The 17,120-nt window shown below is 42.7% G+C and overlaps 1 protein-coding gene across 21 annotated transcripts in view; it reads left to right on the top strand.

The window, feature by feature from the left end:
- C14H8orf48 (chromosome 14 C8orf48 homolog) overlaps window positions 1–17,120 on the top strand; it is a 97,690-nt gene that overhangs the window by 41,334 nt on the left and 39,236 nt on the right. For 19 of the 21 annotated variants that reach the window (XR_005107433.1, XR_005107436.1, XR_005107438.1 and 16 more), the window contains 3 exons: window positions 5,709–7,770; window positions 13,499–13,604; window positions 14,768–14,869. The gene's annotated coding sequence lies outside the window, so the exon portion shown is untranslated. The remainder of the gene's footprint in view (window positions 1–5,708; window positions 7,771–13,498; window positions 13,605–14,767; window positions 14,870–17,120) is intronic. The other 2 variants (XR_005107422.1, XR_005107426.1) reach the window with 2 other exon arrangements.

The raw sequence follows: 17,120 nt of genomic DNA, 5'->3' as shown, positions 1-17,120 counted from the left end.
GGTATTTCTAAGAGCGTGATGGGAGGACATCTGAATCCTGCATTCCAGTTTGATTTCCACTCTGGATGTACATGCTTTTTCTGCTGTGTGATAAATGAACACAGTTAAAGTAGAATTTCTGGCCAGTTGCATTCAGGTCTGCTACACGGTGTGGAGTGTGCTGCAGCAGTAAATTTCCAGTTTTCCTTCCACAGCGGTACCTATCACCCTGGGAAACATAGCAAGTGCGACAAGTTTTTGATCCATTTCTGGTTTGGGTTTTGGTGGGTTTTTTTCCAACAGTTGGTCTAAAACTTTCTGTGTTGCTGTTTAGATATGGAGCTTTAATGGATTTTTGTTCTCAAATACTAGATATATGTATCCTATATTTGCATAAACCTTTGAGTTTATGTGTTTGCATGTGTCTCGGTCTGTGTATTCACAAGTCTGTTTCCTCATCCTTGGGGAAAAAAAAGTAACTTCACACCTGTACTAGTGGTGTTAACTTGTGAAAGGTTTTGTTGGCTCATGTGTGCATCTATCACTTGTTACATTTCACAGACCCTAGCATTTCTCCCCCTTTCAGTTTTATTCTGAAAAGCTTTGTTTCTGCTGATCCACACACCAGATGCTACTGTATTTTCTGGATGCCTGAACTTTCCACTCAAAACCTGTCAATGTCTTTTGTATAGCTATTACATGTAGCTAACTTGAAAGTGGTATTTGTGTACCGTGACACTCCGTGGTAGGATTTTTTTATTCTTTTACTTACGCCAGGAGAAACTCATGCAGTCACATTTGTGCTGGAAAAATAGTGTTTTTACTGGTGTGCCTCAAGTGAGGTGTGCACAGTAGATTTCTGGTGAGTGCATCATTCAAGAACAGGAAAAGATGTGCGATGCCAAAGCCCATGTGACAGTGAATCTCATCCTTTTGTGGTGCGTGTTTTCTTCGAGCAGATAGTTTTATTATATTTGTACAAAGTACAGCTATACCGGTGCAGTTTCATTCGCCTTGGAGCTCTTTGCCAGCACGGGATACTGTAACCCTGGCTCAGCAAAGTGGTGCTAGTATAGGGCTGACCTTATGAGCATTCCCTAGTGTTTGCGTTTTTAAACCTGAAAAATGGTTCTATACTTTAGAGTTTTGCTGAGTTTAATATCACCAAGCTGCACAGTTCTACTAAAGGTAGAATTAGTACTGGCAAAAGGAGCCTTTGGACAGTTGGGAAATTGGGTTAAGATTACCCCAAAAGGACATAATTGTCTGGTATGTGTCATCTCCCTGAAAGGGTGTGGGATATAACTAATAGGTAGCTGTTTATATAGTATATTACATTATTATTATTACTTCTACTGATAATAATAATTCAAAAGTATATACATAAAATAAGGTATAGCTAAGTCTGCGGTAAATCTTTTCCAAAGGCTTTATCCATTAAATGCCAGGAGAACCTACCTACAGTAAACAAGTCTGGATACCTACCTTTTGAGAATATTTTTGAAATAATAAGTGGCGCTGAGATATTTTATATAAAACGGCAATGCATTGGGATGCAGATCCAGTACTTTGCAAGGAAAGCTCCAGCAAACAAAAGTTAATGCTTTAAAAAAATCCTGTCAAAATGCCACTTCTCAGAAGGCTGTTTTTCCAACCTTCTGTTGTAGTGGTTTGAAGTTTTGCTAGAAGCTAAGGCAGGCTTCATCATGACAGAGCCGCTTAAGCTGGTATTTCACATGCACAGTTCATGTCTCAGCATCTGCTGAGCACCCAGAATAAATGATCTACACCTGTTTGAACCTAAATCGTCAGGCTTTCTGAGCAGATCAGTTTCTCTTCGTATTTCTCAGCAGCAAGAGCTACAAGCCTTTAAGCAGTTTAAAACTGATGTTTGCTGCTTCCCCCCCTCCCCCAACCCCAATTAAATTACATGACACAGTAATTGGCATGTCCTTGTTGCCTGGAGCCTTAATACTTTTAATGATGTCCAAACAAATTAACTATTAAACAAGTTATGAAGCAGCTCAGTGGGAACTGACTTGTGGAAGCAGAGGATGAAAGCACAAAGCTGTAAAATGACTCCTGAAGTGCTAATAACTTCTAATAACTTTTAAAGGGAGAGAATTAAACTGTGGAAAGAGCAGCTCTGTCATATTCTGATTATTTAAAGGGAAGCTTGGTTGGGATGCATAGCTGTTTGTCATTTGAGTGGAGGAAACTAGTGAGAAAGCCTCAAACTAGCTTGGGTGGTTTAAGAAAGTTCCAGTCCCAAAACAAAAGAGAAGAACCAGATAGGATGGATCTGTCTGCTGGGCATGAGCTGTCTGCATAGCTCACTCGGACAGCAAAATGTGTTACTGCTTTCTTCCCTTCCCGCTTGCCCTCGACGCAGCTCACTCCAGGGGAGTGAGCTGGAATCCAGACTTTCTGGAAGAGCTGCTGAACATGGGAAAAGCCACCCCCAGTAACGGGCAGAGCCACCTCCAGTAAGGTGCTTACCCGGCTGCAAGTGATGACTGTGTGACCTAAGAACCTGAATCCATAATAATATGTGCATAATAAATGAGAATCCAGCTGGTTCCGTTCCGTTGTACACATTTAGAAAGGGCTGTTATTTTGTTCCTGTGCTCAGTCAATGTGATGCAATGCTGGAAGCACAAGAAACACAAACCCTTCCTTTCCCTTCCCCTCCTCGCTGCCTCAGAAGCTGGTGTGGCTTTTCCTTCCCTGCCTTCATTCCTCTTCATCTGCTTTCTTGTCTTTGCTCCCTCTAGTGTTCCCGTGTCCGTGCTGTCTTGCTCTCCAGCTCTAGGCAGAGAGATTGAGTATTAAACTATTCGATTTATTTTCCCTACATTTTGCATAACGTGGGAATGACAACAGCCTACCTGTCACACCCATCGAAGAGAGAATAGTACCGAGTCTCTGCAGCCGTACGTCACCTCCTTACAGCATCTCTAGCATGCTAGTAGCGTGCTAGCACCAGCCTTTGACAGTCCTTGAGGCCAACTTAAAATTCATTAGATTTTTAAAAATACCTGTATCGTTTTGATCATTTTCAAGTCTGTAACTCATTCTCAGTTCATGGTTTTGGAGTTTCTTTTACAACCATTAAAATTTCTTTCTAATGCAGGGAGCTGGGAATTTAGGAATAATGTAGGATATGACACTTGGGATTAGAGCCACAAGATTTTGGTAACGCTGCAACAACATCCATTGCACCCAGATATTATGCTAGTTCACTTTTGACTCTCGAATTTAATCTAGCTACAAAAGTTTTCTTAGCCGTGAGATGTACTGTCCTGCTTATTAGTTGAAAATCAGAAAATATGAAAGGGGACTGGAGATCTGCGTGTATCTCTGAATCACTGGATCACTGCTGCAGAGAGAATGTTTAATCAGAAACGGAGGCTCCTCTTTACATCATATAGGAAGCTGCTTTACAGAGTTTTTACTGAAGTGCAACTGTTTAATGTGCTCTGGAACTGTGGCTGACTTTCATATGTATGCCGTCTAGATGAGGGTATCCACGTACTTGTGCTGTGCACATAGGCATTTCAAAGATGAGAAAATACTTTGAGGCCTCCCCTTTTTAACTAGGAATCCAGATGCGGCCTGTAGAGACTAGTCTGTCAGGGTTGGGGATTACTTGTTGGTCTTAAGTAAGTTTTGAAGGTTTCAAACAGCCATCTTAAAAATCACGTAGAGTCTTCCATCATCGCTGGAGATGAAGTGACATTCCTTATGTTAGGAAAGAAGATTACAGCTAATGAAGAGCAAACACTGGGCTTTCTGCTTTAGTCTGAGGAATGATCCTTTTGTTATCTAAACTATATAAGACTAGCAAGCCAAAGAAGAGAGCCTAAATTACTGAAACTTCCGTGTGTTCTCTGAATAACTGGTAGAATAGAGATAAGTGAGTTATCTCTCTCACTAGTACTAAATCTAGTAAAAAAATAAAAGATATAGTCAAACTATAATGATTTGAAAATCAGTCCAGCCAAAAACGGTCAGATGACATGATATTAACTTTCTGTGGACTGCTCAGCACCCTGGTGTTGACATCTGGTGTGATCTTTGGTTGGGATTCAGATTGATAACTCTGAGGAGAAATCCGCCCCGACACCCAGCAGATGTGGAGCTGGTTGGCCAGGGACAAGGGGTCCTCTGCTTTTGGGAGCAGTGAGGTGGAAGGGTTCCCTCCACAGGTGCCCATTTGCACAGTATGTGGAGGGACACCATCTCCAAGAGACAGGAATGTCTTCCACAAATTCCCAGGAGCGCGTGAGTGGGTGAGTGACAGCTGAACACCGAGTCCATGGTGAGCTGCAGATCTGCTAATTACCACCTTCCTCCACTCACCCTCCCCACAAGCAACTTCCTGAAATCTGTTTCAGGGAGTTTTGTATTTTTGTCACTCCGCATTAGGCTGCAGCGCAGCGCGGCTTGTCACTTTGCCTTACGTGTGATCGTGCTGTCTGGAATTGGACCCAACGTAATGGAAAATACATGGTTATAGTGGGATTTAACTCATCAGGTTTCTTCCAGCACATCTTTCACGTTGGATCATCAGTCTGTTGCAGAGCTGGGTGTTGGAAGCCTTTTGCGTCACAGGGGAATAGAACAAGAGATATAATACCCTATCTAGACCATAATGTTTACTCTTCAGGAATGCTTGGGCCTGTTGCTTCCAGCTCAATGGAGCAATGTTAACTTGGTGGCAGACACTTCCTCACACACACGTTAAAAAAATAGAAAACCAACGCTTTTTTGAAAAGCCCAAAATATTACCGTATAGCATATGGCACCCAAGATATGAGTAAACTTGCAACATCCACTTACGTCTGGCTTCCCGTGGTATGTTGAAGGTGTTGCTTTGGGATTTTTAGTGTGGAAATGGAGTTGCTGCGGGGCAAGGGAAGTGTTTTATACCCTGTCATCTGTGAAGAAGAAGAAGAAAGCTGATATTCTGTTAACTCCTTAGAGACTATATTGCATGAGTACCCTGTGAGTAAGAGGAGTAGGCATGGTGATCCATATGGAGACTTGATTCCTAATTACCTGTGTCAGATAATGCAGCCCACTCCCGGTGACCCTGATGTTTTGGGGTGTTTCCAGGGTAAGCTGCAGGTTTGGCAGCAGTGTGTTTGCTGCAGGCCAGAAGGTGCTAGAAACCTTCTCCCATCACACCACCACTGGTCCACAGCTCTTTCTACCTCCAGGCCTGGGGAGCTCAGGAAAGCTGCTATGAATTCCTTCGATGTCAGCAAACGTGTAAAGAAAAATTACAGGGCTTCATTCTCCTTTCACAAGGTTTTTACAACAGTCCATATCCAAGAGAGTTTGTCCTAATTTACACAGCTAAAATGAGAGGAAACCCAAACTTTTCAGGTCTTTTTGGTGAAATTACCTAACTACTTATGCAGATGCATAACTACCCCAGATTATTTGAGACCATTAATTGCACTGAGATTCTGTAGCATGTATAAATTGCATGACATTGCTGAAGACACCATTTGCCTTTTCAGTGAAAGTCTTTTACCAATAGATTGGATGTATGATATTTTGGGCAATTGGGAGCCTGTTCTGGAAAAGAAGTCAGTCCAGATTGTGCTGAGGGCGATGTCTATTACAGGCCTGATTGTGCAGCATGCGTAGGTTTGTGCTTGAAGTGAAACAACCAGCATTTTGCTGATAATAGCTGGTGACCTCTCTTTGCTTCCCAACAGCTGGCTTACAGAAAGAAGCACATGGTGAAATGGCACCTGCTGAAGCCTGAAGCATGGAATGACAGTCATGATCCAGGAATGTCTCATTATTTGATCAGCAGTAATACATATTTTCCTCTCATTGCTGCACCCTTGAAGAACACGGCTAAATACAAGGCGCTTTAAGAGTTCGGGGGGGGGCATTTTCAACAACGTTAATGCTGCCAGCAAATTGACATTATTGAGATATGATTGCGGAATTGTGGCAACAGAAATGAAAGGCAGTAGAAGTGCTGCTCCTTTTGTTCCACCCAAATGATAGCAATCACTGGACACATTAATGATACCTTCATTAAAACGTGCCGGTAGAAAATCTCTGTCTTTTTTTGGCATGTGCATTCCTAGATCACTTTTTTTCAATGTGACCGTAGGGGTTTGACACAAATTACTGTGCTGCCAGCACAGCTGTCCTACATTATTTGTTGTTGCGTAAAGTTAGAATTAATGATTTTAACCAAGTATCAAGACAGGGATTTTAGGAGTGTGCACTGCAGAGCTTCTGGCTCTCTAATAAGACCCATCTGTTATAAACCATATACAGTGTGGCATGAGTGCTGAACAATGAGCAGCTTAACCACTTGTGTAAAGAAGATCTTAATGGGATCAAACCTGCTTCAACAACTGGCTGAGGGCTTTGCGGCTTCGGCATGGCACTAGCTATATCAGGGCATGCTCCTCCATCTCAGAAGAGGATGGTATTGAGCAAGGAGTTGGAGTTAGCGTTGTGATGCATCCGTCATGGGGCAGAACAGTACTCACCGTCTTTGCGATGCTGCCTGCGAGGAAAGGTGTATCCTGGATCCCTCATTGGGATGCTAGGAGCATGTGGAAAGAATATGACTGAACCAGTATAACTGGCACTCTTTAACTGGAAGCTGTGAGTGAATCGGTATGATGGCAGCCAGTGGATCCATGAACCTATCAGTCCGATCTAGAAAACAGAACATTTACTGTGTCACTTTACTCACTGATTCCTTGAAAAGTATTTTCCTTGCTCACTGAAAAGAATATTCTTGAGCTATGGGAAAGTTTGGGATCACATCCGGAATAAGCAGGTCAGCTCTACTGATGCACAGCTTGCACTCTAGAAAACCTATAGGAAGTTGCAGGGAAGTGTAGAAACATTAGCTAAACCAGTATTTACATTTTCCAGTTGCTCCTGTTTAATGGTAATAACACCAAAAAAAAAAGAGGATGGGAAGCCATATGAGGTTAATTCTTTTGTTCACTTGTTGCTTCCTCATATTATAGGTCCTGTCAAGTACCAGCTCTTCACAGAGAAAGTGATATCAGACATGCTTAAAACAGTTTTTTTCTTGAACAGAAGAAAATAACAGTTCTAGGAATTTGACTTTATTTTGCTGCATGTGAACTTGAATAGACCACAGAGAAATAGTAGAAGAAGCTTTATTGATTTATTTGATTGGCCAAAGCTCAATGAGTCATGACTCAGAAGATCTAAGCGAAAGGGAAAAGCCAGTGAGTGCACAGGAACAGGTTACTTATATTCAAGGTCTGGTCATGAAATCTGCAGAACTTGTGTCTTCCATCCCCAAGATGGCAGAGTACAATATTCTCATTTTTGTAAAGAGTTTTGTTGTTGCTGTTGCCAGTCAATCATGGAGTCTGATCTCAAGGGGTGCCTAGTGCTCTTGCTATAGCTGGTAGAAATTCTGCATGCTGATAGTTCACAGGATCGATACTTTTACTCTCCAGGGCCTTTAAGTCTGATCCCATATGAAAAGCATTTTGCTTTAGTCATGTATTAGCAAGTTATTGCTCAGTGGGAAGAGGAGAGGAGCTAGAAGTTTAAGCTTATGAAAGGTGTTCCAAAGGTCCTTAGAAAAGTAAATAATTCCGGTGAGTCTCATTGCAAACTGGCCATTAGCAGGTTTACGTCTTTATATCCACAGAGCAAATAAGCAGAACTGAAAGCAACAGTTTCAAAGGAAGGAGAATCACTCCCTGAACTGCTTTAGATGTTAGCAACAGCAAGACCTGAACAATGCAGACACATCGAGAGGTAAGTTAAAAGTCTTTTAGTTCATCTTCAAGCACTTTGTTGTAAGGGAAACCAGCGTGGTATCAAAATGGGCCTTTTATACAGAGCCTGTTTACTCAAGCAGCGCAAACCAGGAACTTAGCTTGGTAGCATGAAATGTGCAGAACATTGTCATTTTTGATCTGTTCACTTTTATTGGAGACAGTAAATGTAGTAGTCTCTGGTTCTCCCAATCTCTGCAAAGCGATTTTCCAGTAACTGTATTAAAGAGGGCTTTCTGCTGGTGCACGCAGCCTGTGGCTTAGGCGCACTGCTGCACCGATGGGTGCAGATCCCTGGTTGTCCTGTAGTCCCAGACCTTGTCTCCTTACAGTCAACAGATAAAGGCAGAAAGCACACCCGAGGAAGGCAGATAAACAACCTGACAAGATCTCCTACCACTGTCCTTTGTTAAATAGTCTGAAGCACATTTGTTCTCTTTAATGTAGATGCCACTTAAGTCTGCAGATAGGTGGTTTGAATTCAGCTTAATGGAAGTAAAATTTTTAGCAGAGACTGAGCCATTTCCAGGAGATATGATCCTCAGCAGGCCAGATATGAGAGGGTGCCCTGGTGTGTTTAGGGCAGAAGAGAGGGAAATTAATGGAAGTGCCCAAGGCAACAGGTGGTTTCCTATGCAGCTGCAGGAACAGTAGAGGAAGAGCCCTTGGCCTGATGAGAAATGCTTCTGGAAATTTTGCCAGTGGTGGTACTCCCCAGCCTCCCAGTGGGAGATCTGCTGATTATATTTCTTTGGTGGCCGGAGGACCACTCACCATATCCTCTGGGCCTTACAAACAGCAGCTATCTGCCCTCTACAGAGAGAATGTTAAATGGTAGCAGATGCTGAAAGGTCAGATTTGATTGTTGGTCGCTATTACTGACACCTTCCAAACTTAGAGACACACTGTAGCATCGGACTGTTAACTGATGCTCCTTAAGATTGTCTGGGTTCCTCTTCCTCTTAACTTTGCTATTTCCTGGTTCATGGGAAAGGCTCCTAATATCAGCACCAATATCCTGCTTGTTCACAGATGGTTGCCGAGAGGAGACACCTGGCACTCTCTGGGTCTCTTTGCATTGCTCAGATAATATTAATTACAGCTCAAAGGGAAACAGCCGCCTGCCAACCTTTGACTTGACGCTGTTTGTATTATGAATGCCACAGAACACCATTCTTTCTCCATAGACCTGCAGTTTAGCCTGCTGAGAGAAATTCATTGCCACTTTCCAGGTTTCCGGATACTCCATTAGTGTTCCTGAGGCTGGGAAAAGGGCACTCTTGCTGATTACAGCACAGGGTGAATGTCAGGGCTTGTGACTACTGTCTGCTGCTTTGTTCCTAGCTTGACTTGCCTACATTTACAGAGGTGCCATGAGGCTGAAAGTATTGATGTGTATATAAAAAGTCATTTGAGATCACTGGATGAAAGGTAGCCAAACAGATAGTTTATTCAGAGCTGGTTTTTTTCTGGGCTTTGGAAGGTCTTTGTTAGCTTTATCCAGAGCCAGGGAGCTAAATATTTTCCCAGGTTCTTCTTCTGTCTGCTTGATAACAACCTTTTCCTATTGCAGCCGAAACTTCCACAGTGATGACCACAGGGCAGGGGGATAGGAGGGAAAATATGGAGGTTTAAGAGATTTAGCATGCTGAGCAAAGAGAATGAGCACAGTTCTATAAAAAGACTGGGTTCATTATGATTTTCCAAACACCCTTTCCCTTTCTCCACACCCTTGCTTCAGTTTTCTCCATATATTTTCTCAAATGATTTCTTGTATTTGCTATACAGCTGCAGTTCTCTCCTATTAGTACCTCATAGCCATTTTGTATTTATTCTCAGAGAGGAGGTTCTTTTCATCTTATTTCGGAAGGGTTTAATTTATCTGACCTACCTGATGTGTTTGTGTGAATGTATTTCTCTTTGCTGCCTGGAACCAGGAACCTTTCCCCTTCCCCAGCAGTGACATTGGATCACCCAAAGGCTTGTTCCTCTGAGTGCAAATCATATAAGTGCTTAACCTGGGTCATTTTCTACTGAGCATCTACGTGCAAGATCAGAAGTTGTTTTGCCTTTCTCATTCCTGCATAGTCAAATTGCTTCTTGGGCAGAAGGAAAATACAGAGTGACTCACTGATGTGCAAGACACAGCCAGAGACTTCCAAATCACAATTATGGGTTTGAGGGAAAGCTGTGTGCTTCAGAATTGTATTAATAGACTTGAAATGATGTGGAAATTTGTTGCATGCTCAGTTTTCCTGCATGCTGCTGGAAATCAGAAGCTGTTGATGTCTCCAGGCCAATGGTATCCTCTAGGAAGTCAGTTGCTGATCTCTATTCAGCTCCTAGAAGATGTGTGGATTCAGCACAGCTGTTCTCTTTACATCCAAGAAAGGGACATCATCTTAAAGAAATGTACCTCCCTGCTCATTTTTCAATTCCATTTCAGGACTGACTGTATAAGGTTTTAGATGTCACTTCATATGACCAGTTTAGGGGAGTGACATGGCCAGCACTTTGGACTCTGAAGGACAAGCCAGCACATTTGAAAAGTGGATGGTGGGAAATGTACTGTATATATAGGCTGAGGAGGGTAGCAGCATTCAGTGAAATCCCCTAGCTAGTTATAAGGTCATAAATAGAGTGTAATGAAAGATTAGAGCCAATTATCCTGTATGCATCCCTTGGATTTAGGCATGCTGGGACGCCCTGAATTTTGGGTCAGATTCTCCCTTCTCCCTAGCGGGGGAGGAGCAGACAGGTCCGTTCATTCCCAAGCGTGGCACTGCCCTGCAGCGTCTGTTTGGCCTTTCTGCTTCAGGCCCTCCTCTGACAGCAAAGCCAGGGAATTTCTGCCCCTCTGATATAGTGAAGGGGGCCATGAAATGCCACCCCCTCCCTGCTCTGCATCTGGCGTCCCTTCGGTGCTGCAGCGATGCGCTGCTCAGAGCGGCCAGGCCTCCCAGCTCTTGCACACAGAGGGGTTCTGGGGGCTTAGTACCCTCATGGAACTGCCTTCGCCAGCTCATAGGCCACACGCCAGGCCCTCACTTTCTCCAAAAGGAAGTTGCTTTGGTTATGACTTTTCTTCAAATACTGGGAAAAAAAAACCCAGAGCTCTCCTGGCTCCCTTGGCCTCTCTCGAGGGGTACTTGCTCTGGAGTAATTTTTTCTCTTTCATTTTTTACCCTAATGAAAACCACTATGCTGTGTCCGGTATTTTCTATTTGATCCTACCCGCCTTGTCTTCCATGATCTTAGTGCTGGATTTGGTTGAGAGATTTCTTGCAAAGCTGTTTTCTGTTAGAAGCTATTTAGCCACACCAAACCACTTCACAGGAACATCTACTTATACAAAACTTTCAACAAACATTCAGACATTCAAGACCTCCTTGTGCTGTGGGTGTGAGTGTTTCACACTGGCAATGTTAAGACTTTTTTCACTACTTTGTGCCAGAATGTAAATTTTTTTCGGAATGATAAAGCTGGAAAAACATGCTTCCACCTAGGAAAGTAAGGCAGTTCAGTGAGGCTGTTCCAGATCATCCTTCTTGCATGTATTTATTTCATGTGGAATTTCAAAACTTCAGTTTTCTGTTCCAGTTTGGGACAGCAGAAAGTTTGTGGAGCAAAAAATCTGAAGTTCAGTCAGTTCCTAGTCCTTGATTTAAAATATATCACATTTAAATGAAGAGAACCAAAAAAGATATCCAGGAAAGAATATCTAAAGCTCTTCATGATCTTTCACTGTTGTATCCCTGTCCTCCCATACACTCTTATCCATCATCTTCCCTTGCTGTACTCTAATTATAGATTCCCTGAGGCAGAGACCTGCCAATGTTTCCATCAGTAAAGTGCCAAGCACATCTATGATGCTTTACAATTAATCATAGAGAATGAATATTTTGTAAAGTGTTTAAGCTTTTCCTGTTAAAAAAAAATATCTATCTGCCATATCAGGCATGATTAAATTTCAGTGCCATATCCTTCCTTTGCTAAGATGCTAAATTAAACTTTTCCCTCTGTTGTTCTTGCTTCTTGCAAATGAGAGGCAAGGGCCGCACTCCCCTCTTCTTCCCACATTTAAGAATTTTTTTTCAAACCCCAGCAGCTTAGATACCAGCCCCAATCCCATCAAAATAATTTGAATGTCTAAGGTGTGTAAGAATAAGGGACAGTCATCTCAAATCTCCTTTAGCTGCCCATGGAGTCTTTGTGTTTACTGAACTTTAACTTTTTATTACCTAAAATGACACAAAATACCTAGAGTACAAGAGGCACCATGTTGAAGGCTGCATCATTCTCTCTGTCTTCCTTAGAAATGCCCAGGACCTGAGCACGTGCCATGGTTTAGCCCCAGCCAGCCCTATGCAGCCCCCACTCACTGCCCCCCGTGGGATGGGGGAAAGAATTGGAAGGGTTGAAGTGAGAAAACTCACGGGGTGAGATGAAGGCCGTTTAATAGGTAAACCAAGAGCCGGGCATGCAAGTAAAGCAGAACAGGGAATTCATTCACCGCGTCCCATGGGCAGGTCTCAGCCCCCCCAGGAGAGCAGGGCTGCATCTGCGCAACCGGGAATTGGGAAGACAAACACCATCGCTCCGAACGTCCCCCCTCCTCCTTCTTCCCCATACGGCGTCATGCTCAGCAATAAAAAGCTGTGGTGGGCTGTGTCTTTGGCCAGTTGGGGTCAGCTGTCCCAGCTGTGCCCCCTGCCAGCTCCTTGTGCCCCCCCAGCCTATTTCTTGGCAGGGTGGTGTGAGAGACAGAAAAGGCCTTGGCTCCCTGTGAGCACTGCTCTGCAATAACGAAAACATCACTGTGTTATCAACACTCTTCTCAACAGGAATCCAAACCATTGTCCCATACCAGCTACTGTGTAAAAAGTTAACTCTATCCCAGTCAAAACCAGTACAGCACGTCAAACATCTTGCAAAGCAATAACTGTGTGACAGATCACCTTCTGTGCTGGTAGAAGCCTGGTTTCCAAAAGAAGGCATTTCACAGGTTAGCAAGTGCTGCAGAAAGCTCCTGCAAAATGAAGCTTCTCAACTTTCTCTTTATTCCCTGAACAAATTATTCATCATTAAAAGCAAACAGGCACGTAGCACTCAGGAGGGACGGGGCCTCTCATCACCAGCCGTGTCATGATGAATCTGCCGGCAGGGCTCTCCGGAGCTGGGTGGCCTGCAGCACGGAGCCCGCCTCGGCAATCAGCTGAGCATAACGCCGCAACCGCCCGATCAGCCACTTAGTAATTTGCTGAATTTACGGTGGGGGATGGAAAACCATTTCTTTGTGCCTTAATATAGAAGCAACGGAGACAAACACCCAAGATTCAGTGTCTGAAGAGCTGGCAAAGCCTTTCTTAAGTGTCTGTGTGAAACGATGACTTGTAAGTGTTTGCAGAGGTCCCCAGCGCTTTTGCCTGCTTCTGCTTTCCAGCCGGCTGGGCCAGCCTTTGTTCTGTCCACTGAAACGTGCGCTGCCCCCACGCACCCCCGTGGGGTGACACTGGCTTGGCACAGCAGCAGCTGGGGTGGTCGCTGCCTGCTGTGCTGCTAAGTATGCATCATGCGGGCTGAGCAGTCAAGATTTAAATTGCTTCATGTCACTGTTCACTTAAATCTGAATGCAGATGTTGCTGTTAACCGTAATGAGGTTTATATTTTCCCTTCCATCTCGTACCTCGCACGGCTTTCCTTGACAGAGAGGACACGCTTTCACAGTGAAACGACAATCCTTAGGGAAACAAATGGAAGACTGCATGATCTCAAGCGAAGTGAGAAGCCCACCAGTGATAAAAGCTTCCTACGGTATCAGAACAGAGGCATTTGTGTGTACATGTGTGTGGGTGTATAAGAAAGGAAAAATCTTCAGGTTTGAGGTCTTGGAACCTTTGTAACAAGATAATGATTTCAGGCTGAAAGCAGCATTCGGCTGATCTTTTAATAGAATTCTTGATCAGAAAAGATCTATTCAGAGAGGCAGAGATCAGAGACAATCAATAACAACACTGACCCTGTATTACATTAGACCTAAGGTATGGCTTCATAGACACAGTTCTTTTTCAGAAAATAGAATGTTGTTTTCTGGTTACGAATCTAAATATAGTTGCTCTAAATTTTCTTCATCAAAAGGGAAGATGCGTTATTGGCTTTTTCAAAATTTTCTGAAGTCCACTTTTCATGATTTTTCCTTTCTTCATCTGTCAGGAGTCTTTCTTGAAATGAGATGTTTTTTCCTCTCTGCACAGTAAGGATTTGAGAATAAGTGGTTTTTCTTTAAGATCCTTAGGGATTCCATAATTTTGTATTATTATCGCTGTCTTACAAACTGAATTTTACCCAAACATGCTGAAGGAACTTTAAACAGACAGTGATTCCCTTTGCGTTATCACAAATGGTTCTGTGGATATTTCCAAATCTGTTCAATTTGACTCTCCAGCTCAGAGTGATTCAGGAAGTGCCATTAGGAATATCAAAGTAAGAAAAAAAATCCATCTAGAAATTAATTTTATTGCTTGCCTTTATAAAAATAATCTATTCATTCTGTGATGTATTACCAATGAGTCCTTGCCTCATTAACTGTTAGTTACTTAGCTATTAGCCACCCATAAATCAACCTATTAACAATTTCTGCTCCTGATCTACAGTCATGGTTTGACTGTCAATATCCAAAGAGGCTGGTCTGAATTCAGGGACATGTAGTCATGATTTTTCTCCTCTGTATCCGTAAGTTAAAAAAAAATTTAATGGCCTGAGCATTGCTCCATGGGGAGATAAAGAGTCAGAACTGTCAAACCAGGCAGCAAAATCAAAAGATGTGGTGAAGGATGATGATGATCACAGAAGGAGACATCCAGCAGAACAGCCTCCTCCTGAGGGTAACGCATGGTGATTAGTGCTGGTTAGGGCTTAGATATTATTTGTCTTAATAAGCAGATTATTCAGTTGTTCATATATTTTTTTTCCTGAAGCATTTGTCACTGCTGCATTGCTAGCTGGCTGCAGGATGGTTGAAGCAAGCATCTGGACAAGACACTGGAGAAGAGCTGAGGTCATAGCGTGAATCATTTCCTGTAAGTCTTTCTTCTGTTAGACACTCGCTTTCCCCAAGGTGCAGGCAATGTTTTCCAGGTAGAAGCCTTTCATTAGCAAAGGGGTTTGACCCACGGGATCTAAGTCTGTGGAAGATTAATGTGATGGCATGAGCTCCTAAAAGTGAGCAAAGAAGGGAGAAAAGGGTTGGACAAAGCACCTCTAAAAGCCTGCTTTGTCATCTGTCTTACCAATGTTTTAACCGCCAGTCACCCTGAAGAACCTAGGTCCTGCTGGGCTACAACACTGGCAGAATTGTCAGATTAGTTGAATAATGTTGTCAGAGTTGTGCTTTTTATGATGTATGTCATGACCATCCTCAGAATGTTGTAGTTTGCCAGAAGGCCGTTTAAGCCAGAAGAAATCCACTAATGGGAAGAGTGCCACAGAATCCTAAATTCGGGGAAGTTTTCCCCTAACTGACCTGAACAGATGGAAAGACAAGGGAGATTAACAAATAAATGGGTGGTAATGCCATTTTGAACAAGGGAAGAGATGAAAAATTGAGCAGGTTGCTATTGTGTGTAGGCGTGGTGTGTAGAGGTATCCAGGTGCACCACCTTTAAGGTGTTAGTCTAAGTGACAGTACTCAAGATGTATTTTCCATTTGTAAATAGTGCCTTGAGTTTGTATGGCTAATGGGTGCTTCAAGGATTCATGGTAACAGCGGGGAAAGAAATTTGATGCTAAAATTATATTTTTGGTTATTTTCCTCTTTTTGTAATCTTCTTTCTTGCTTAATAATTAAGAGCCTAACTTTTTTGTGTGCTACAATTAAATTATATGCTTTCACCTTTAATCTGCTTGATGTTGAGTGAATTCAGCTGAAGCTAGCAAACACAAACCAGATTACTGCTCCAGAGGAGACAAATCCATTTATAACAGTAAGTGTAGGAAACCTCTTGATGTGTGTCTGCCATTTGAGGTGCACCCTACAATGGAATATGTCTCCTGCTCTTCAAAAATGAGCTTGAGGACTGGTATCACCAGCTGCAGGGTGCTAGGAACAAGTGTCTGTGTCAGTAGAGATCAATTTATATGTAGGTATTCCCCAGTCATCTCAGTGAGCTGTATAATTTCAAAGATAATTGATCAGAATGTGAGAATGATTAAAATGAATCATGTATTTCAACAAAATAAGTTGATTCTGTATGAATAACAGTGCGGCCAGCAAGGTCTCAGTTTCTCACGTGGTTTCCATAACTTATACAACATCTCATCATTGTATTTTTTCATTAAAACCTTAATAATTAGATCCCACCTCATTGGGACTGTACGCTCTGCTTGTCTTCAAACAAGCTAGCAATAAACAAGACGTTCCTGCTGATCACAGTGTGGCTCTGAGCTAATATGTTAATAAAACCATCCAGGCAGGATAAAGGCTAGTAAAAGGATTTGACAGAGGTGTAAGGTCTGTGTGGGGTTGGTCCGCAGGCTTATTACAGGACTGGTGACCGGAGGGAGAAATTATCCCCCTTCTCATGCCAGGTCTCCCTAAATTTGAAAAATCCTCAAGCAAAGGTGTGTCTCGAAGAAAAGAAACATGTAAATGTTGTAATTTCAGTGGGATAAAAAATTAGTTCTCTCTGTGCGTGTGTGTGTGTTAGAAAAGAACAAATCTTTACTGTGGAATGTAAGCAGTTTCAAAGGCAGTTGAAGCTAGAAGATGCAAGTTAAGACCTTGAGCTATAAAAATAGTTGTAGAAGCGAATGCATAATGTGACATTACACAAAAGGATTAGTGGGAGTGAGAATAGTGTTAAACTTTGCTCTTTAATAGGCAGTGTGGGACACAGTCACATTCAAAAGAACCAGACTCAAATATAATCACTGCATCTTCGTCTAAATGATGGACCTCATGCTTGTAGTTGAACAGAATAGCTCACCTTTGAGTAAAGGAAAATTATACTCATCAGGTTGGTAGTGAGAGCACAGGTAGCTTTGAAAAATGCCCTTGAAGCTTGAAGACATCCAGAAAAGCTGCTGTGACCTACTGATAATACTAGCTTAGACAAACTGCCAGCAATTTGTTTCCTCCTGTAAAAAGGACAACACACGTATGTGAAGGATGAGATCCAGAGGTGAGAGAGGAAGAACTTTCAGGCTGTAGAGAGGCAAGCCAAACAAGAAATCGGCTGTAACCCCTGAAGGCAGGGCATGGTGGTGCGATGCTGAACTGCCTTGGCAGACAGAAGTTTATCTCACCACCTATTCGGAATTTTTTTCATTCAG

This window comes from Falco rusticolus, chromosome 14, assembly GCF_015220075.1.
Source record: "Falco rusticolus isolate bFalRus1 chromosome 14, bFalRus1.pri, whole genome shotgun sequence".
NCBI lineage: Eukaryota > Metazoa > Chordata > Aves > Falconiformes > Falconidae > Falco > Falco rusticolus.
The sequence above is the reverse complement of the archived record's forward strand: the minus strand, read 5'-3'. Positions and strand labels throughout refer to the sequence as shown.